Raw genomic sequence first — 22,191 nt, 5'->3', positions numbered from 1 at the left:
AGATATGCCTTGTTTTATAAAAAAAAAAATGTAGCAAAGTTAATTGAGTTTATGCTTTAAACAACAATATCTGCCAGTGGGGTCCAAAAATATAACTAGTTCTTGTTTTTAACAAAAAATTCTTTTTTTTATTCCTCCCCAAATAATAACTTTCCAAAAACAAATCTTAATATTAAAGGGTTAGTTCACCCAAAATGAAATTGATGTCATTAATGACTCACCCTAATGTTGTTCCACACCCGTAAGACCTCCGTTCATCTTCAGAACACAGTTTAAGATATTTTATATTTAGTCCGAGAGCGTATTTAAGTGTATATACTGTCCATGTCCAGAAAGGTAATAAAAACATCATCAAAGTAGTCCATATGTGACATCAGTTAGATAATTAGAATCTCTTAAAGCATTAAAAATACATTTTGGTCCAAAAATAACAAAAACTACGACTTTATTCAGCATTGTCTTCTCTTCCTTGTTTGTGTTCAAAGCTCAAATAAAGATTCAAACGGTTATGAATCAGTGATTCGATCAATGATTCGGATCGCCAATGTCTCGTGATTTCGGCAGTTTGGCATGCGATCCGAATCATTGATCGATTCACTGATTCACAACCGTTTGAATCTTTATTTGAGCTTTGAACACAAACAAGGAAGAGAAGAATTCTAATTAACTAACTGATATCACATATGGACTACTTTGATGATGTTTTTATTCCCTTTCTGGACATGGACCATATAGTGTGCATACACTTGAATTCGCTCTCGGACTAAATATAAAATATCTTAAACTGTGTTCTGAAGATGAACGGAGGTCTTGGTTAGGGACGACAGGGTGAGTCATTAATGACATCAATTTCATTCTTGGGTGAACTTACCCTTTAAGTAATATAGAATCTCAAGTAAGCACATCTTTATTTAATAATTTTTCGATATTTATACGGGAAAACAGGACAAAAATATTGAGAAGGAAAGGGTTATTTATTTATTTATTTATTTTTGCGGCATTGATGGCTAAAATTAAAGGCTGTTAATTTTATGTGTGGTTCCTAATGGCAAAAATACAACCCTAAACTGTTTTCATCAGCTGACCTCAAATTCGCCCATATTAGCAGCTCAGCTTTGTCATAAGCACATCTGCACGGTTTTGTGGTTCAAATTGCTGTGACTCAAAGCTGTTTTGTTTTTCTTTCTCCACAGCGATGGCTTTTACTGGTTTGGAGCGCTGAGCACACGTTTGGCCTTATCGAATGAAACAGCGCTGGAATATTTCACGTTGGTAAATATGTGAACAGTAAGGAAACAGGCCCTTGGGCTAAACTCTGCCAGGTCTGCTGGTCTCAGCACAGGCTCGGCTCTGACGGAACGTCTCATTAATGAGAGAGGGAAATGTCACATACAGGCAAGCGGGGCGAAGCATTTTGACTTGCCCCATAAAAGTCCACGTAAAATAATGAGATTCCCTGTTACTTGCGTTTCCTCGCCTCGCACACGGTTTACAAAATGGGTTGGGTTTTCTTTTAAGAGAATTTGTTGTGTTTCCAAATGGAAGTGCACATGCAGGAGAAATGCACGTCATGAAAATGCGCAAATCAGCACGTCCTTGACTTTTATGTCGTAAAATGAATGAATGGGACCTCTGTGAGAATTTTACACCTGCAAATTGCTGCTTAAAAAAGAACATCATGATGACATTATAATCCATTATTAGAGAAGAGGTTTCACAATATTATTTATTCCATTCATAAAAGAATGGCATATGGAACAGTACTTCTTCAATATTATGTTATGAGCTCAAATCTCATTTTCGTAAAGAGATCAGTTCAACAAGTTTAAAAAAACATTTATTCTGGGTTCAATACAAGTTCATCTTGATCGACGGCATTTGTGGAATAATGTTGATTACAACAAATTAATTTTGGTTTTCCTTTTCTTTAAAACATATAGGTTATGATGAGGCATTTAGAATGGAAGTGAATTGGGCCAGTCTGTAAACATATATATTAATATATTCACTTTTTAATAGTTTTAATAGTATAGCTACAAGATATACATTTTGAGCGTTCATATGATTTTAGTGTGAGAATCACTTTACCGATCTAACATTTCTGTTGACTTGACAACATAAAACTATACAGCTTAAATAATACAAGTTTTAACAGAAGAAGGAATGTAAGGCATTAGGGCGGGGACAAGTCCCACCCAAAAATCGCAAATGGCCAAATTGTACCCCCCGATATTTGATATTTCTTAATGCTGCCTGTTACACTTTTATTTTATTAATTTATTTGGGAAGGAAAACTTTTATTTAATAACCTAAAATATTTCTTAACTAAATTCGTGAAAATGAATTCACATATGGGTTTGCAAACAACAGCAGTATAAGCATTTATTGACTTCAAGCACTGACAATAATGTGTGTTAAAGTACTGAAATTGAATGAATACTTGGCATTACCATCGAACTGTGTGTAAATCACATTCAATCTAACCAGAGCTTAAAGCTTTAAAAACACTCTAAGAGATGATCTAATCCAGGACAGACATGAGAGTGGAAATTCATATGTAAAGGCCATTCTGTGCCTCATAAAATCAAATCTTCAAATGGGACCCTGCTTAGCGGCAGAGGATGAGTTTGCTTTGATATCATGCATTTTTGATTAGTCTGGCCTCGGCCATGCAGTCTCCCGATGTGCTGGCGTGTGAAGGGCAGAGAGAGAGAGTTTGGAGGTCAGGCTCACAGTCTGAAATCCCCACAGCAAACAGCCCTCACGCATCCCAGGAAACAAACACTCAAATATGCCAAGTGCTTATCATTTATCATTGAGTTCCACTAGTGAAATGGTATTTGAACTCAGGTCAAAGTTTCTTTTTTTTTTCTTTTTTTTTAAGTGTAACTTCTATTTTGCGGCCAAAGGCTCAATGAGGTCTCCCAGTCAGAAATGTAATGGGGGATGTATGACCGTTTGGTTCTTTGACAAGCTATAGCCATATTAACTACCTCTGACATTGAAGTGACTGGCCCAATTAGAATCAAATGACATTCATGCACTGACAAGGGGATCATTATGTGGGAATCAAATTTTTTGACAGATTCTTAGCTTTTTTTAAAGTCATTGGAATGAATTTCTTGATCAGTGAGATCAGCTGTGAATCCATATTTAACTTTTTAACAGAAAAAAACCCTCCAAACTAGCATTTGTGTTCATCTGTTTCACTTTAGATTATTTTATGTCAGTTTTTTCAGCAAATAGTCAGTGAAATGTGTTTAAACTTCAAAATATAACAAATATTTAAATTGCATTATATATGTATGATTTACGGATATAATTAATATATTTATATTTATATACATAAACTGTTCCCACAAAGTTGGGAGCATGAAATGCCAAAATGTCCAAAATGTCTTGCTTAAACATTAAGAGTTCCTTTCATTGAACTAACCCCCGAAAAACAATCCCACACCATAATCCCCCCTCCACCAAACTTTACACGTATCACAATGCAGTCAGGCAAGTACCATTCTCCTGGCAACCGCCAAAGCCAGACTTGTCCATCAGATTGCCAGACAGAGAAGCGTGATTCGTCCCTCCAGAGAACACGTCTCCACTTCTCTAGAGTCTGATGGCGGCGTGCTTTACAACACTGAATCTGATGCTGTGCATTGCACTTGGTGATGTAAGGCTTGGACGCAGCTGCTCGGCCATGGAAACCCATTCCTTGAAGCTCTCTGTCTGTTCTTGAGCTAATCTGAAGGCCACATGAAGTTTGGAGCTCTGTAGCTATTGACTCTGTAGAAAGTTGGCAACTTCTGTGCACTGTGTGCCTCAGCATGCGTTGACCTTGCTCTGTGATTTTATATATATGGCCACTAGCTAAATATATTTAAAGGTGTCATGAACTGGCTTTTTTTATTTTTTTTATACTGTTGTCTGAGGTCAACAAATGATGTTAATGTGTTTTTACATTTAAAAACATCATAACTAATAAGTAATAGGCTATTTTCTACACTGGTTTTGAGGCTCTCTCCTGAATGCTGGGTTGTGATGGGTGTGATGCACTGGAGACTTGGAAGTAAACGCCCACGGCTAGGATTGGATAAGGTTTGCATATTTAATGAGCTTCAGCTCCTCTGTCAGTCCACATGACAGAGAGGAGAGAATGAGGGGGAAGCAACCAGAATGATTTTCTCGATCACAGGGCTCGTAAACGTCTTTATCAAACAAACACAATGATTTATTTCTCATCGACCCGCGATTGATTGGACTATTTTTTTATATTACACATAGCCCGCAAGATCGGACGATATAAGTGCGAACCACACATACGTTCGGCGTGCGCGCCGCCCTTCAGATGTCAACAAGATCTGGCATCTTGGCATAATTGTGTGGGTTATTGTTCGTTATTACACGGCTCAGTGAAATACTTGATTCTGATTGGTCAAAATGGCATGGTTTTAACATGGTTTCTACAGATATCAACAGCGCAACTAGGTTGCCAGATCGAGGCCACAAATGGTTTGAAATTTGTGTGATGTGTCGATTGTATGATTCAGCATTTCATACAAGATCTGGCAACTGGAATAACATATTTGTGACAAATTACAAATTACGGGAGATTTCCGGGAGAAATTACAAAACGGGAGGGGGGCAAGAGATGGGTGTGAAATACAGGAGACTCCCGGCAAAACCGGGAGTGTTGACAGGTAGGATTGTTGTTGACCAGCTGCTAGCCCGAGCCCTCCATGAGTCGGTGGGCGGGGCTACTGAACCACATGTGCTCATTATTCTGTAGAGGCGGTGTTTCGTCGCGCACTGACAGTAGAAGCACAGGACCGTTTGCTGAGCCTGGTGTCTATAAAAGCTTTTCTTTGACTAAAAAGGAAGTTTTCAGCTCTGAAACTTAGAGGATATTCTTATATTACCATGACCTTTTATATATCAAAAGCTCAAGGAAAAGTTGATTCCTCAATTCATCACCCCTTTAAAATACATTGTATGTATTGTTTTTTGTTGTTGTATTGAATATAATCATTTTTTTTTTTGTCTTGTATGAACAGAGAAAATGTATTTAAAACCCTGTTACCAAAATGTCATGTATAAATACAATAATTTCACTATCTGATATCCATAAACATTACAAAATAAATAAGAAAATACAGAAGGGGGAAATGACAGAATAGGTTAGAAGTAAAATAAAATATCCATATAAATTTCACTGGAGACCAATTAGAGTATATTCATAGAACTTACACAGGTTAGAATTCATAAGACTGTAAAGGTTTCTCATGAAGTTTTAAATTCAAAGGATGTGTGACGCATTTCCAATGTAACACATTGTGCTTTTTCTTTCTATTTCAGACTCATGACTTAAAGCTTTAAAAGTGAGGAACAGCTTGTTTCGCCTAAAGGCGAGTTTTTCATTTGCACAAAGCTGCATTTAGTCCAACTAAAGGAGTAGACCGTGACATATGCTGAACCGGAGTTCAGAGATGCCACATTCACAGTAAGCACCAGGCCATCTCATATTGTGAGCATCCGTGCTTTTATTCTGACTCGGCCTGAATGAGAGAGAATGCAAGGTGAAAAGCCCTGGTCTTGGTCTCTGATGTCAACAGACACAAGGGTGACAAAATGTCACTTTAATCAGCCGTAATTAAGAACGAGGCAGAATATCTCCCAGGGTTTCTGCACACTCAAGATAGCTGTCGTATAGTGCTTGCTTCACAGCCATGGTGACAAGAAAAAGAGTGACAAAACAACCTCAGGTCATAGCGATTTATAAATAAAGGTGACACATCTGACAGATAAAGAGCATAAAGCAGCAATGAGCCTTGACTAGAGCTAGTACTAATATGAATTAATATAATTAACATTGGATGTACAATGCAATAGAATTCTATTGATAACCTTTAAATAATTAATACAAACACTAACATGGATGGAATCATATTTAAACTTAAAGGGTTAGTTCACCCAAAAATGAAAATGATTTCATTAATTACTCACCCTCATGTCGTTGGACACCCGTAACACCTCCGTTTATCTTTCGGAACACAGATGAAGATATTTTAGTTGAAAGCTGATGGCTGAGAAAGGCTTCAGAAAGGCCTCCATTGTCATTCAGTACATTCCCACTCACAAGACCCATAAAGGCACTAAAGACTTCGTTACAAAGTCCATCTCACTACAGTGGCTGTACAATTATTTTACGAAGCGACAAGAATAGTTTTTGTGCGACAAAAAAATCTAAATAATTACTTTATCCGCCAAGATATTGTCTTCCGTGTAGGTTCTCTGACGTGAACTCATGCGATAGCGGCGCTCCTCCTCTTCCGGGTCATGTATTGAGCGGCGGAGCTGCGTCATATTCTCGCGCATTCGTCAAGTTCATGTCAATAACTTGGTGGATAAAGTCGTTATTTAGATTTTTGTGCGCACAATAACTATTTTCTAGGCATTGTAAAATGATTGTACAGCCAGTGTAGTGAGATGGACTTTGTAACGACTTCTTTAGTGCCTTTTATGGGTCTTGTGAGTGGGAATGTACTGAATGCCAATGGAGGCCTTTCTGAAGCCTTTCTCAGCCATCAGCTTTCAGCAAAAATATCTTCATCTGTGTTCCAAAGATGAACGAAGTTGTTACGGGTGTCCAACGACGTGAGGGTGAGTAATTCATGAAATAATTTTCATTTTTGGGTGAACTAACCCTTTAAGGGAACAATGTCTAAGAATCAACGATATACTGTAAGCTGCTCTTTTTCCTTACTGCCGGAGTGCCACAGGGATTGAGTCTTGGATCAATTTTATTTCATTTGTATATTATTGACAATTTCACAGATTAGAGATTAGTTGGGCGTCACAACAATATGGTGGCAAAATTGTACCAGTTTTGATGACGTGACTCGTTCTGATTTGTAAATCATGGAAGAGGATGATACATGCCTGTCGGTCTAGATTTAATCAGATTTTTATTGTGAAGAAATAACTCAGGTGCATGTTAGCGGCTTATAAGAAGATTTACTTCCTGCAGCTACATTAGAACAATCTAAAAACAATCTCTCTAATGAAATTTTTTTTATGCAGCCTCTCATCTCCTTGTATAGAAGAGGGATTTAAGCAAAAAGCATCGAAAGTACAGATCAGTGAGAGAGCAACCTTTCTTTCAGTCAAGGGGAATTATTTTGAGGGGGAATCAGGAAAAGCATATTCTCAATGTGATGCTTTCGGAGTTTTTCTTTTTTTCTTATTAATCAAGTGTCGTTGTTGAGAGTCCAGAGGTTTTGACATTGCATGAGAACAGCCTATGTGACGCGTGCAGTTGAATCATTGATTTGAACTCACATGGAGAACCATGGGATAGCTTATTTTCATCTGTTAACCACATTTAATGCAATGTTCTTCTTCTCTTGACTGAGCTGCTCATACGTTCGCTTCAATGCAGCATCCAGGACATCAAAAACACGCAATCCGTGTGAGACTGTTAGCTTGAGATTGCATAGGACACATGCAGTGCATCGTAACATTTATTTTAAACAAAGCCAGTTTCGAACAAAAAACAGATCTTAAGAAATGCTGGTTTCTTTGGGAATAAAAACTCATATTTTAATATTTACATATACAACACCTTCAAATGTTTGGAGTCAGTAAGATTTTTTTATATTTGAAAGAAGTCTCTTCCGCTCACTAAGACTGCATTTATCTAAATCAAAAATACAGTAAAAACAGTAATACTAGAATACATTATTGCAATTCAAAAGAACTGTTTTGCATTTTAATGTATTTTAAAATGTAATTTATTCCTGATGCAAATCATTTTTACTCCAGTCTTCAGTGTCACATGATAATTCAGAAATTATTTTAGCGTGCTGATTTCAAAAGAACACTTTTACTCTTTTCTAACATTATAAATGTCTTAACTGACACTTGTAACATGTCCTTGCTTTATAAATCAAGCATTTTCACTGCTTATCATTAAACTGCATATATATTAATGTCAAGCACAAAGAGTGCTGATGTTAATACCTGTGGAGATTCGAGGAAAAATTCTATTTCAATGCTTTAAATTATCTCAAAAATGTTTGAGCTCAAAAAAACGTTTAGCCTGGCTCCGCCCTCCTATGTACGTCCACTAAATTGTCATTTCCCTGGGTTGGCAGTATATTCGCTGGTTTTCTCTGAAAAAAGTTTTAACTAGTCCAATCAGTGAACAGAGAGAGGCTGAGAACAATGACGTTGATGTCATATGCTAGTTTGAGTTGTATTGCAGTAATGGTGGTGGAGAAAGATGCGAGAGAAGCCAGTAGTTGTGGCAATGCTGCCGAATATGCAGAAGTTAAAGGGGTGATAAAACACATTCTTTCGAAGGCTTGATTGTGTTTGTGGGGTACACTGTAACATGCATTCATGCTTCGTTTGAAAATTTTTCTTATATTTTTTACCTTTATTCTACACTGCTCTGTCACTCTTTGTAAAAACGGTCTGATGCTTTCCGGGTAATGAAGCTGGTCCCTCAAAAATACGCAATGGTCTCAGATTGGTTAGCTGGCCCAGCTGTGTTCTGATTGGCTAACTGCCTAGTGCACGTGTTTGATTATCGGCAAGTTATCATGTAATGGGCACCGCCATGACATGTTTTCCTCACTGACAGGGAGTCAGAGCCTGCTGGATTTTCAATACAAGATCATCCACTTCACCTTATATATATAATGTGACATTAAGTGAGGGAACAGGATCGAAAATGGTTGTGTTAGTTGATTGACCTAAAGTTATCATGGGCTTTGGGCGTCCACGCCACATTATATGATTTCAACAGTTTCAGGGAGACAGAACCTGCTGGATTTACAACACAAGATCATCCACTTAACCTGGTGTAGGGTGAATTAAAGGTGATTGGGAAAAGTGTTCCAATTATCATGAATTCACCATATGTGACATTACATGAGGGAACCGGGTAGAAAATGATTGTGTTAGTTGATCTGTAAAGTTATCACGGGCTGTGGGCGTCCCCCCGCCGTTATATGTGTAAGCACTGATGGAGATGGGGCATGATGGATTTACAACCTAAGTTAATCCACTTCTCCTGATATATGTGACATTTTTGTGATTGTGTAATGTAATTTGAAGTGTATGAAACCTAAAATAAACATTAAAAGACACTGAGCTCAAGTCAGTCTTTCACTCACTCAAGCTCTGGCTCAGCACCAGATCAACGGCATTTTACAAACTAGTAACGTTACAAGAAAACACATCAATGAAAAATAAATCATACTTACTGGTTGTGGCCCGTAAACAGCTTCTGTTTTTAAAGTTGGAACTGCTCCATCTTTCAGGACAAGCCGTTGTGCGAATCCTTCATTGAACTTGCGACGATTGTGAGCTTTCCTCCATAAAAATGTACTGCACAGAGAGTGAGATCTGGGTAATAATTATGAGGGCTCGAGTTAAAAATAAATTTTAACCAATGATCCCTAACTCCCCCATCTCTAGGAAGGCCGAACAAAGGGGACCTACAATCCGTATAAAAATAAAAAGCGTTTCGTCGGCATTGCACGACTGACGGCACGCATTAAAACATGGCTTCTCCCTCCTTATTTAATATTCTCGAAGGAGGGGTTTATGTAAATATTTTAGCTGCTGATGTCAGCGAGTCTGGAGGAAAAGGCTGAAGTTCCCTACTGGCCGTTTGCTGTAGTCCTTAAAAAATGATTTCTTTAAAAAGCAAATATCTCCCTTTGTTTTAAACTTTGAACGTTGTAACTTTGCAGATGATGTTTATGCTCAAACTGCAAGAATACACACTAGCTAAAGTCAGAAAAGTGAAATTGTGTTTTACCACCCCTTTAAAGCCAGAGCAAGAACAATCTTTGCTTTTGAGTTTTGTCGGTGACTATGATGTTGTGGCCCACCTCCCCATGGGGTTCGCTCCGCTAGTGGCGGAGGTGTTGCCTAAGGCGAACACATGACATACATCACGACCAAATGTCAGCGATTGGTTATGGCAGATCCAGAATGGCTCTGGGCTGATCCAATTGTTTTAAACTTCAACAGAGTACCCGCCTTCAAGCAAGTTAATGCTTGTCAATGGAGAATGGCCAGACTCTGTACAAATGAAATGTACGAGAGTCTCTCTTTACAAATGAAATGTACGGTAGTCTGGTAGGACCAGGCTATAAAATGTTTGCATCCTCCCGAGAAAGTTTGCGATCGCTCGGAAACCTTTGAGTTCTCTGCAAGCAAATCCTCTCGCAGTTCAAAGTGCTTACATTACGTCCGATGTCATACGTCGAACCAGGAAGCCGGTCTGGCGGAAGCTAGAAATATTACTTTGTAAAGTTTCTTACAAACCCCATTGATTTGCTCCAGAAGGCCTTTATTAACCCCTCAGAGCCATGTGGAATACGTTTATAAAGGATAGATGCACTTTTTTGAGCTTCAAACTCAATAGCCCGCTGACACTGCCATTATAAAGCTTGAAGCGTCAGAATATTTATTGATATAACTCTGATTGTGTTCATCAGAAAGAAGAATGTCATATAGGCTTGAGGTTGAGTAAATCATGGAGTAATTGTCATTTTAAAGTGAACTTTTCCTTTAAGGTTAGGTTTAGGGGTAGTGTCATGGTTAGTACTTATTTATTATCCAGTTATTATAATTACTATAATAAGTATGTACATGCCGACTGTAAAATAAAGTGCTACCAGAATTATTATTATAAACTTTAAGAATAACAAATACATTTGTAAAAAAAATAAAATAAAACCTAACAGATTTTGAGACTTTTTTTTTTTTTTTTTGATATCTTCTTTTGTGCTCCACAGAAGAAAGAAAGTCAAAGGTGTGGACCAAATTATGGATGAGTACATGACAACTGTGTTACAGCGCTCCCGGTCTCCATAGTAAACCACACAAGTCAAATTCTCAGTATGTAAGTAGAAAATAATATTTCTGGATTAATTTTTTAGCTCCAGTTTAGAAAATGAACTATGAAATCATTTTTACACTGGTGTCATAGCAACCGTTTAATTGAAACAAATATATTCCTCTGTTTCTTTCTACCCTTTCCTGCTGTTTCCTTCATTGTGCTGGATCACTGTCCGTTGGGAATGCTTGCACACTGATTTGTGAGGGGAAAAAAAGGTCGACTTCCACCATTCCTCAGCATGCAGCCTGCATGCAGACCACCGTAATGATATTCTATTGAGAGGAAACGTGACTCGAAGATTACTTTGAGTCTACTTCTTTTTTTTTGGTTATTTGTTTTCCTGCTTTCTGCTTTTTTCCCTCCTGCCTTTCCCTAATGTTTCAGTGCTAAGGCTTGCAGACAGAAGAATTGTCTTACCAAGAGATATAAACTGCTCACTAATATGATAATCTTCACACACAGTATGGTTATTTACAGGAGAGTCAACTGCATTCTATAACGAAACTCACACCCATACATTTTCAGAACTCAACCAATTCTCGGAAAACCCATGTTGTGTGAACGCAACCTCACTGGAAAACTAGGGCTACGTTCACACTGCCAATTTTTGGGATTGACGACTGCATTTACACAGGTGTGAGTCTCGAAATGTCGTGTTCACACAGCATCTTACAGCATCTTACAGTATCAGTACAGTACAGTAACTAATATCAAAGATGGCGATACCCATAAATCTAAAAAAGTCTTATCAATTTTGACACAGCAAGAGTCCAGTTGAGTGGGAACTTTAACCGTCAACGACGGAAGCTTTAATGTGAAAATGCTAGTCAGAGCCTTTAACTATTGCTCTCACGTTGCACATCCTTCATGCATGACATAGCATTTGGACACAAAACTAATGGGAGTCATTCTGATGGAGAATGGTGACTGGATCTTGACACTTCAGAAGACATACAGCTCATATCTCTGTCCCTGTTAGTTACGAAACCAAAACCTTTAGCAGAGCGATTCTCTCGCACTGTATGACGTGACAGACAATTTGTTGTCCAGTGCAGTTCCGTTCACACAGCGCGGGTTTTCCGAGAATGCTGTTGTGAGTCCTGATAAATTTACGGGTGTGAATTCGGTTAAATAATGCGGTTGTCACTCCCGTAGATAATCGTAATCTGTTTGAAAGTAACCATTTTAAAGTAATAGTTCAGCCAAAACCCTGTGGCTCATGGCAACACATTGAACATGAAATGAAATAAAACGATCGTTTTCTACGAGAAACCAAACAGTATTTGTTATTTTTTACCTCCTAGCAGACGAATCTAATATTTCCAACATCATTACTTCCGCCCAAGAAGATCAAAAACCCGGTCCTATCATAGTACATACTATATAGATTCCTCATTAGTGCCTGCACGGATCGGTTTGAATGAGGCATCTATGTACACATATCTATGATCGCGGCGTTATTTTAATGGCGTTGGGAATACTGGATGAGATTCATCTAATGTGGTAAAAAAAAAATAGCATGAATACTGTTTGATTTCTCGCAGAAACCGACCATTTCGAGTCTTAAAACATCAATTTGTCACCATAGGGTTTAATATGTATTTGTATCCATATTATGGATTTGTCACTATGAAAGAGTCACTTTCATAGTGACTCTCATAGAAAACACCCCATTGACATGTATTATACGGCAACAGTTGGAGTTAAAATTCTTCATTTGTGTTCTACTGAAGAAACAAACACACCTACATCTTGGATGCCCTGGGGGTAAGCAGATAAATAGCAAATCTAATTTTTTTGGTGAACTATCCCTTTAAGGACTCGAATACAGGACTGACAACCGTATTCTGCTGCTGTGTGGATGTGGCCTAGTCGTCATACAGTATGAGAGAGCTGCTCTGCTGAAGGGTTGTGTGTGGTTTTCGGTAACTTATGTAGCGTCTGGAGTCTCTTTCACCAGGATCAAAGATGAGTCAATTCTGATGTTTATGGTGGATAGCTTTTAGTCGCACATAAATTAGGGGCCTGATGCCGATGAGTCTGGGGGAGTTGACATCTTCGAAGGCTTTGTGACCTAGCTGAAGTAGAACATGCAACCTCTTTGGAGGACTCTGACCACTTCAATCAGATTCGAATCTGATTCCATGACCCCCCTCTCTCAGACAGAAAGTGACATGAGACTTTCCAATACACATACATTTACACACACAGACACACACACTTTCTTTATGCAGCCTTCAATTAAACTATTCCAAAATGTATACTATATATCCCTGTGTGTATGTATGCTCCCTATGTCATACCAACATAGTCATGATGTATAAACAATGTAAGTTCATTTTAAATGCTTGTATTCCTGTGTACGAATATATCTCCCAGCCATAACGTGTTTGATATCTAAATATTCCTCTCTCTTTGTCTTAATCAACGATGCACAGAATAGGATTATGAAATGTATCTTTAGTACATTTAGCAAACATGGGAGTAAAACTGCATTAACTCGTCACACTTTACGACACCTGATAAAACATGCAAAGTGGGTCGTAAACAAAGAGAATCTTTCTCTCTCAGAATTCACCCTCTGGATTGGTCAAGCTAACCCAGGAGAGGTGTGGATTAATTGTCTTAAAAGACAGTGGAAACATTTCTTTAGGTCTTCTCTACTCGTTCTCGGACCTTTCCTCCCGTCCTCTGAAGCCGGCTCACCCCTTGCCATGCGGTTTCGGCCCTGGCTTGGAAGTGCAGTCACATTGGTTGTTTCCCTTGAAGTCGGCGCGCTCCGTTACTAAGTCCTCGGACAAAGGCGGACAGGCACTGAGCACCATCTCAACGGTCAAGGAACTTCCACAACTTCGAAGGAGACCTTCCTCTCCTTTTGGCAATATTCGCTTTCAAACTACCTTTAAACTTCCCACAGATCGGAGACATGATCACTTGAAAGAACTGAGAGAGAGCGCTCCAGCTCACAGAACACTCTGAGAGGACTCACATGCATTCTTTTATACTCAACACAAAGCAACCCATGCAAGTATAAATTCCATCGAAATTTAGATGCGTTTAAGACTAGTAACCCTGTTTAAGGTGATATAGTTCTTTGCTGGCTCTCTGTAGTAATGTTTGTGAAATGCCATTCTGAACCCTTCCTTTCTCTCCTTTCTCTTTTCCTTTTTGTTGTTACTCTGTATTCTTTATTTAGTCGTATGTATTCGTAGTATCAATTATTAAAACCATTGTATCCGTGTTTAATTGTCATTGTTACTGCTCACAAAACATATGTCACTCTAATGTGCAGATCTACAGCTACAGCTCTCATAAGTATCTTTGAATACTTTAACTGATATCCCAACAGCTCGGAAAGTTTATTCTTTGTGGCCAGAAGAGTAACCTTCCCGAAGATTTGGTAGAAAGAATAAAAGCTTTGAGAGTTGATAAGAGATTGTACTGATCGATCTTTAAACCAACGGATCAGATGAGTTTTGAATTAATTCTTTAAAGGTTATTCTGCAATGATTTAATATTGTTAATTGCAATCCATTGTTGTTAACCATATTTATATTGCTTAAATACCTTAGGTATTTCCTTTTGGGAGATTCGAAGATTTATAGTTCGATCATAACCAGTTATTATTAATTATAAATAAATAAGTATAAATACCCATAATTCCCTATTGAGCATATTTAATTTATTATTATATGTAGCCCAGTCGCTACACTTACGAGCTGTGTGTCATCTAAAGTTTCTAGATCCAGCCACTGTTCTCCACTAGAGCTTATGGCTCAATTGGACTCTTATCGTATCAAAAGCTATAAGACTTTTCAGTATTATCGACGTCGCCATCTTTGATATTACTTTGTTTGATCACTGTCGTTATGTTTACTGTTAAGAGAATACAGGATTGACCATCGTTGCATAGTCATACAGAGAGACGCTACTGTAAGAGCGCCCACGGAAATGGTCGACCAGACGAGCACCCTCGGAAAAACACGTAATATTCCCCATTCATTTTAACCAATAAAAATAAAAGATTGAAGCTTTCAGACACAACTTTCCTCTCATTGTATAGTTCATTTGAGGCAGTTTCTATGGTGTTAAATGTTGAGTGCATCCATTTAACAAATCTCTCCGCTCGTAGGCAGATTTATTTCACTAGCAAAAAAACGTAATGGACGGGATGTGCGTATTCAAATATGGCTCTGCTCTCTCTCAGACCTTACGCGTGCCCGCTCAAACTTTGTCCAGTGTGCTCTCGCGAATATCTCGCTCTTTCTCTTGAGATGTCTTCTGATTTTTCCACAATGGATAATAAGCGCACCCAGCACCTACACGCAGTCTTCGGAGGGGACTTGCCTCGTCGTCATGGCAACGGTTCGTGTCCAGGTCAGATTACATCAGAGTTTGTTGGAAAATCATACCACACTGCTCAGACATTTCACGACCCAACAAACACGATTAAATGTTCAGTCGGGTGAAAACAAACTCCGACCAGCGGCAACAGACGCCGACAAGGGGTAACACATTGATCCAACAAACTCCGACAGACTTGTGCGGTGTGAATTGGCTTTAAGTTGCTGTGTGAACGAGACATTTCGAGACTCACACCTGTAACTAAATGCGGTTGTCAATCCCACAAATTGACAGTGTGAACGTAGCCTTTAAGTCTACTTCCTTTTTTCCTGCTTTCTGATTTTTTCCCTCCTGCCTCTCCTCTTGCAGCCCCTTTTTCTTTTTCTCAGGATCCAATGCTAAGGCTTGCAGACAAAATAATTGCCATACCAAGAGATATAAACTACTCATTGTTTTTTGTAAACTCATTTCCAAACCAGATGCTCGTACATCATATTCTGGTGATAAAGCAGATTACCTCAGGAGCAGCTGAACACCGCCACAAACTTTGTTTGGTTCTTCCTCCTAATATACGGCAGACAGAAATGACATTGGTGTTATTGGAACCAGTCGCAGCAAGCCCAAACCTACTAACTGTGTTTCTCTAAGCTGTACATTTCAGGCCCCAGAGTAGTAAAATAAGAATAAAATGCACTTTATTTATTTATTATTGTGCACTGCCTTAAAATAGCTTCAGAGCAGCAGCTACTGCTGTTGATTTGTATATTTGTGCATTCAGACATAGGAAGGTCTCCTTCAGGAGCTCTGTGTTTGAGTACCTAAAACCAAGTCAGAATTAAATTTACATTTAATATCAATGCAATGTTTGTAATGCAGAGAAGAGATCTCGCGAGGCTCTTTCCAGTGCTGAAGGGGGATGAAATGACATTAGCGCATGAACAGAGAGCACATAACACAGTATAAGCTCAGGTAATGGTCTGGATTTACCACAGTCTGGATTTGGTCTTTGTATTGAAGTTTAGCTCCCCGATGCTTTACTTTGAAATAAACACAGACTAAGTGCTCTATGAAGATTTGCCCCTTATGTCTGACATGGAGCAGACTGGCTCTGCTGTGTTTATAGACATTTCTGAAAATGCTAAAATAAACCTCATAAGACACAGCACTTCTGTCAAATCTCAACTGTAATCAAACGAAGAAGAACAAATCGAATCAACCGAATGGATAGTTTATTGAAGGGTTAGTTCATCCAAAAATGAAATTGATGTCATTAACTCCTCACCTTAATGTCGTTCCACACCCGTAAGACCTCTGTTCATCTTCAGAACACAGTTTAAGATATTTTATATTTTAGTCCCAGAGCTTTTCTGTTACTTCAATGTAAGTGTATGCACACTATACTGTCCATGTCCAGAAAGGGAATAAAAACATCATCAAAGTAGTCCATATGTGACATCAGTTAGTTAATTAGAATCTCTTGAAGCATCCAAAATACATTTTGGTCCACAAATAACAAAAACTACAACTTTATTCAGCAATGTCTTCTCTTCCGGGTTTGTTTTCAATCCTCAAATAAAGATTAGAACGGTTATGAATCAGCGTATTGATTCATGATTCGGGTTGCATATCAAACTGCCAAACTGCTGAAATCACGTGACATTGGCAATCCGAATCATGAATCAATAAAATGAGAGATTAAGAGATTTGAATTAACCGAATTTGCTTGCCACAGCAATCTAGGGCCATTTTCTGTGTGTAATATTGTTTTAATTGCTAATTATAGTGAACTTAAAAGTCAATTGTACTGTAAGATTTGGTTTTATAATGGTGCAAATAATATAACTTTCCTTTGAGTTTTTTATATATAATAGGTCATGGTAATATAAGAATATACGTTTCAGAGCTGAAAAATTCCTTGTTAGTCAAAGAAAAGCTTTTATTGACCCCAGACCCAGCAAACGTGAGATCTCAGAATATGCCACACCTTGACGTCAGTGTGTGGTGAAGCACCTCCTCAACAGAAGAACAATGTCTGATTCTGTAGCCCCGCCCACCAAATCGTGACATGACATAGGCCTACATAGAGCTAAACTCTTGGCTTAATATTTGAAGGAAAAATACAAGCATGGGAGTTTTCAACATGCTGATTTGTTTGACTCTAAACTGAGGTCTGTGTGTGTGTGTGTGTGTGTGTGTGTGTGTGTGTGTGTGTGTGTGTGTGTGTGTGTGTGTGTGTGTGTGTGTGTGTGTGTGTGTGTGTGTGTGTGTGTGTGTGTGTGTGTGTGTGTGTGTGTGTGTGTGTGTACGTTTTGCACTTATATCCACCGATTGGGCAGGCCAAGTAATAAGTAAACTAACATTCCAATCAATCGCAGGTGGATGAGAAATAAATCGTTGTGTTTGTTTGATAAAGACGTTTTGCAAGTCCTGTGGGACGAATCCTTCAGTTGCCGTTTTCCCACATGCTTTAAAAAACAATTTCCACATGGACTGACAGGGGAGCTGAATCTCATTAAATAAGCAAATCGTATCCAATCGTAGCAGTGGCCGTTTACTTAAGTCTTCAGTGCGGCACGCCGATAAAATCTGAGCGTTCCAGGAGAGAGCCTAAAAACCAGGGTAAAAAATATCTTATTACTTATTTATTATGATGTTTCTGAATGTAAAACCCATGCACACTTCATAATTTGATCTCATACAACAGAATAAAAAAAATAAAATCCAGTTAATGACACCTTTAATATTATGGAAGAATTGTATTGATCAAAATCGATAGTAAAGACTTTTACATGTTTCAGAAAATCTTTTGAACTCCAGTAGCAAATCAGCATATTAAAATGATTTCTGAAGGATCATGTGAAAGTAAAGACCGGATTCATAATGCTGAAACTTCAGCTTTGATCACAGGAATAAATTACATTTGAAAATATATTAAAATAGAAAACCGTTCTTTTAAAGTGTAATGTTATTTCACGGTTTTACTGAAATAAATTCAGCATAACAGACTTCTTTCAAAAACATTAAAAATCTTAGTAGCACTTTAGTATGGGGAACACATTTTAAGTATGTGACTTTTGCCTCAATAAACTCCTAATTTACTGCTTATTAATAGTAAGGTAGTTTTTGTAACATTTAAGTTTAGGTACTGGGTAGGATTAAGGTATGTAGAATAAGGTAATAAAGATTAAGGCATTAATATGTGCTTTATAAGTACTAATAAACAGCCAATATCCTAGTAATATGCATGCTAATACGCAACTAGTTAATAGTTAATAACTGAACCCTAAAATAAACTGTTACCAAACCTTACTGACCCCAAACTTTTCAACAGTAGTACATATAAAAGCATATTTTATGTATACATAGCCCTAAATCCTGAACTCATTGTCAGTCATCTTCATAATTATTTCTCTTGTTTCTCTTTTCTCAGGTGTCTTCACTGTGAACTGGGTTCTTTTGCCTCGAACACACAAAGAGGCAAGGTGTGTAAAGATCTTTTCTGCTCTCAGTGGGGCAATTCACTTTTAATATGGATGCACATTTTGTCGATAGGGCTTTTAAAATGAATTATATTCATTACAACAGCATTAAATGGATGCTAGAGTCTAAAAGACTGAATTAATGAGTTAATATTTCTCTTCTGTATGCTTTTAACCTGAGGAAATCGCTCTCAGAGAAATGAATGTTTACCACAAATGATTTAGCCTGCTAGCCAGAAGGTTTCAGTAATAAATAGAAGGTGTGAAAAAATATTGTGTGTTTATTTGTAGTGTTCCTCCTGGCTAGGCTAAGCTTTGACATGCAAACTCTGAACTGCGGATTTAATGATTGTCTTGAAGGTGTCGTTTTGGAGAAATAGTTGGGCTTAGGTATACATGTCATATTTTTTGTTTTGTTTTAAATGTTATGATATATACAGTATATCATAACATTTAACATAAAAATGTTTGCAGTAGATCCTTTAAGTCCTGTAAGTTGCGAGGTTGGACTTGATTGTTCAGAACATCCCACAGATGCTCGATTGAATTGGGATCTGGGGAATTTAGAGGCCAAGTCAACACCTCAAACTCATTGTTGTGCTCCTCAATCCATTCCTGAACCATTGTTGATTTGGCAGGACACATTATCCTGAATACTGTTGAAGGGGTGTACAGGATCTGCAATAATGCTGAAGTAGGTGGTATGTGTCAAAGTAACATCCACATGGATGGCAGGACCAAAGCATCACACTGCCTCTGCTGTCTTCCCATAGTGCATCCTGGCGCCATGTGTTCCCTAGGTAATGCACACACACACACACGTCCTCAGCCATCCATATGATGTAAAAGAAAATGTGATTCCTCAGACCAGACCACCTTCTTCCATTGCTTAGTGGTCCAGTTCTTATGCTCACATGCCAACTGTTGGCGCTTTCAGCGGCTATGCAGCCCCATGGGCAACAAAATGTGATGCACTGTGTATTCTGACACCATTCTATCAGAACCAGCATTAACTTTTTGAGCAATTTGAGCTGCAGTAGCTCGTCTGTTTGATCGGACCACACGGGCCAGCATTCAGTCCCCATGCGCATCAATGAGCCTTGGCCGCCAATGACCCTGTCGAGGGTTTACCACTGTTTCTTTCCTTGGACTATTTTTATGCTCTTACACAGTCCTCTAGCCATCAAAATATGGCCCTTGTCAAACTCGCTCAAATCCTTACGCTTGCTAATTTTTCTTGCTTCTAACACATCAACTTTAAGGACAAAATGTTCACTTGCTGCCTAATATATCATACTCACTAATGGGTGCATATATATATATATATATATATATATATATATATATATATATTAGTGCTGGGCAACGATTAAAATGTTTAATCGTGATTAATCGCAGTATGCGCTTAAAATCCAATAATGAATACAAAATTGCTGCTAAATGAACAAAAGTGCAATAACACATGGTTTGCAAACACTTAAAACAAATAAGGTGCTTTTTACAGCAGTTAAAAGTTAGTAACAGTTACAATATTTCTTGTAAATATCACCTTAAACATTCATTTAATCAAAATAAATTAAATTGGTGGTATACATATTGATTCTGTAGTAATATTCTCATCAGTGTTCTGTCAGCTTTAACATAGGCCTACTTAAATCTGCATATTTGTGATATTCACCCCAGGGCGTTATTTAATTTTATAAAGGCCATTTTTAAAAATCGTATTAAATGTATGCATCATCTTTCATGTTAAATTCGTACATTTGATTAAAAAATTAAGTTATAATAGTAAAAACACTATAATAGGCTGTTACCAATCAAATTAAATAATTTAAACTGCAAAAAATACAGCTGCAATAAATAATGTTATAAGATTGATGTTCTAAATAAAACAATCATACTTTTAAACAAAACTGCCAATAGGGGGCAGCAAGTGATCGTCTTCATAAGTGAGTCATTGAGTCGTTTATTCAAATGATTCATTCAAAACGCTGAATCATTTAGTTACAAAACACCGCGCTGAGTGTTGCTTTCTTTTGGAACTATTTTCGTCAGTGAAATCATGGGTAAAATGGAACAAAAAAAGGTTGTTTGGATCTACAATATACGTAACTTAATATTAATTAGGCTACTGTTTATTGAACTAGGCTACACCATTCATGCTACACAATTCACGATTGCAAAGTCGACTTGTGTGTTATTAACAATATCATAAATCATAAATATCAACAACTACAAAAAACTCAGTTTTACACCAGTATGTTTCTTCTGTGAGTTTATATTGCTGCTCAATTGTTTTGATCTCTCCACGAATGTCTCTCACAAAGAGACAGGCAGCGCGAGCCTCAACGTGACTTGTTAACGTACCAGAGGCAGAGATACTCATCAATCGCTGTTTACATTGAATATAATAAAAACAACAAAAAAATCTGAATCATTCTCGCGTTTCTGGTTATTTTAATTTGTCCCTGACAAAGAATGTCAAGCCCTTGGCGTAGGCTACAGACAGCCGTGTATTCTCCTGACCAATGGTTTGTCTCTATGTGTATTCAGAGGCAGCGAGCAACGGCCTTTCAATATAATAATAAATAACTGCGTTAATGCACGATAAAATAATTGTCGGCTTTAATTAATGAATGCGTTAACGCAATAATAACGCGTTAACTTGCCCAGCCCTAATAGGCCTATACATTTCTGTAGCAAATGGGACATTTGCGTAGCAGAACCACCTAAGCAACAACCATTTTATAGATTTTATCTGAAGTGAAATAAATCAGTTGAATTTACTATTTAATAAGGTGGGTAAGGTAAAGTAAATTAAGAAGTCTAAAATGGCATGATGTGACCTTTCAGTTTCAGCAGGTGGAAAAGAATGGAAACACGGGGGAAAAGAGTCGACCATGAGTGAATGGGCTGAACTGTTCCAAGGTCTCCAGCTTGGTCTGCAATCCTCCGCTGGAGGCAGAAGCCCGAGGCGCTGTCTCCACCCAGACTCTGCAGCGTCCTCTGAGTCTCCTTCACTGACACGTGCCATGGAAAAATAAATAAAACTGATAGAAATACGGAGAGGAAAAGGGCATAAGAAGAGAGTGAGTTACGTTATCTTCCATTGCTGGCATCTGAAGATGGACCACCCACTCAACACTAGCCTCTTTCTCCTGTCCCAGAGGTTTTCCCCAGGTAACTTCTGTCACTTACAATCTGTCACTTAGTTCACAAGGAAGTCATGCTGCAGAAGTGTTTGCTCAAACCTCCGCAGCTTACCTCATACCTATTTCTGATCTAAAAAAAAAAAAAGAAGTCCTTTTACTTTCAGTGCGGGTCTGATCAAATATGAGGGGGTTCAATTCTCTGACTGCTGGAGTTTTGGAAGTGCCCTTTGAAATGCATGTTTTCATGGAACCTTGTTTCCGCCACAGAACAAAATTTTGAGAAAAAGACATCAGAATTGCA

The 22,191-nt window shown here is 38.0% G+C and overlaps 1 long non-coding RNA gene across 2 annotated transcripts; it reads left to right on the top strand.

The window, feature by feature from the left end:
• Positions 1 to 1,161: 1,161 nt before the first annotated feature.
• Positions 1,162 to 18,827, top strand: LOC137063569 (uncharacterized). 2 transcript variants are annotated; one of them, XR_010901400.1, is made up of 3 exons: positions 1,162 to 1,272; positions 10,812 to 10,918; positions 18,690 to 18,827. It is a non-coding gene; the product is annotated as an uncharacterized lncRNA (long non-coding RNA). The 2 variants fall into 2 exon arrangements; XR_010901401.1 differs by lacking the exon at positions 18,690 to 18,827 and adding an exon at positions 12,566 to 12,649.
• Positions 18,828 to 22,191: the final 3,364 nt, after the last annotated feature.

Source organism: Pseudorasbora parva, chromosome 24 (genome assembly GCF_024679245.1).
Source record: "Pseudorasbora parva isolate DD20220531a chromosome 24, ASM2467924v1, whole genome shotgun sequence".
Classification (NCBI taxonomy): domain Eukaryota; kingdom Metazoa; phylum Chordata; class Actinopteri; order Cypriniformes; family Gobionidae; genus Pseudorasbora; species Pseudorasbora parva.
Note: the sequence above shows the minus strand (reverse complement) of the source record. Positions and strands in the feature narration are given on the sequence as shown.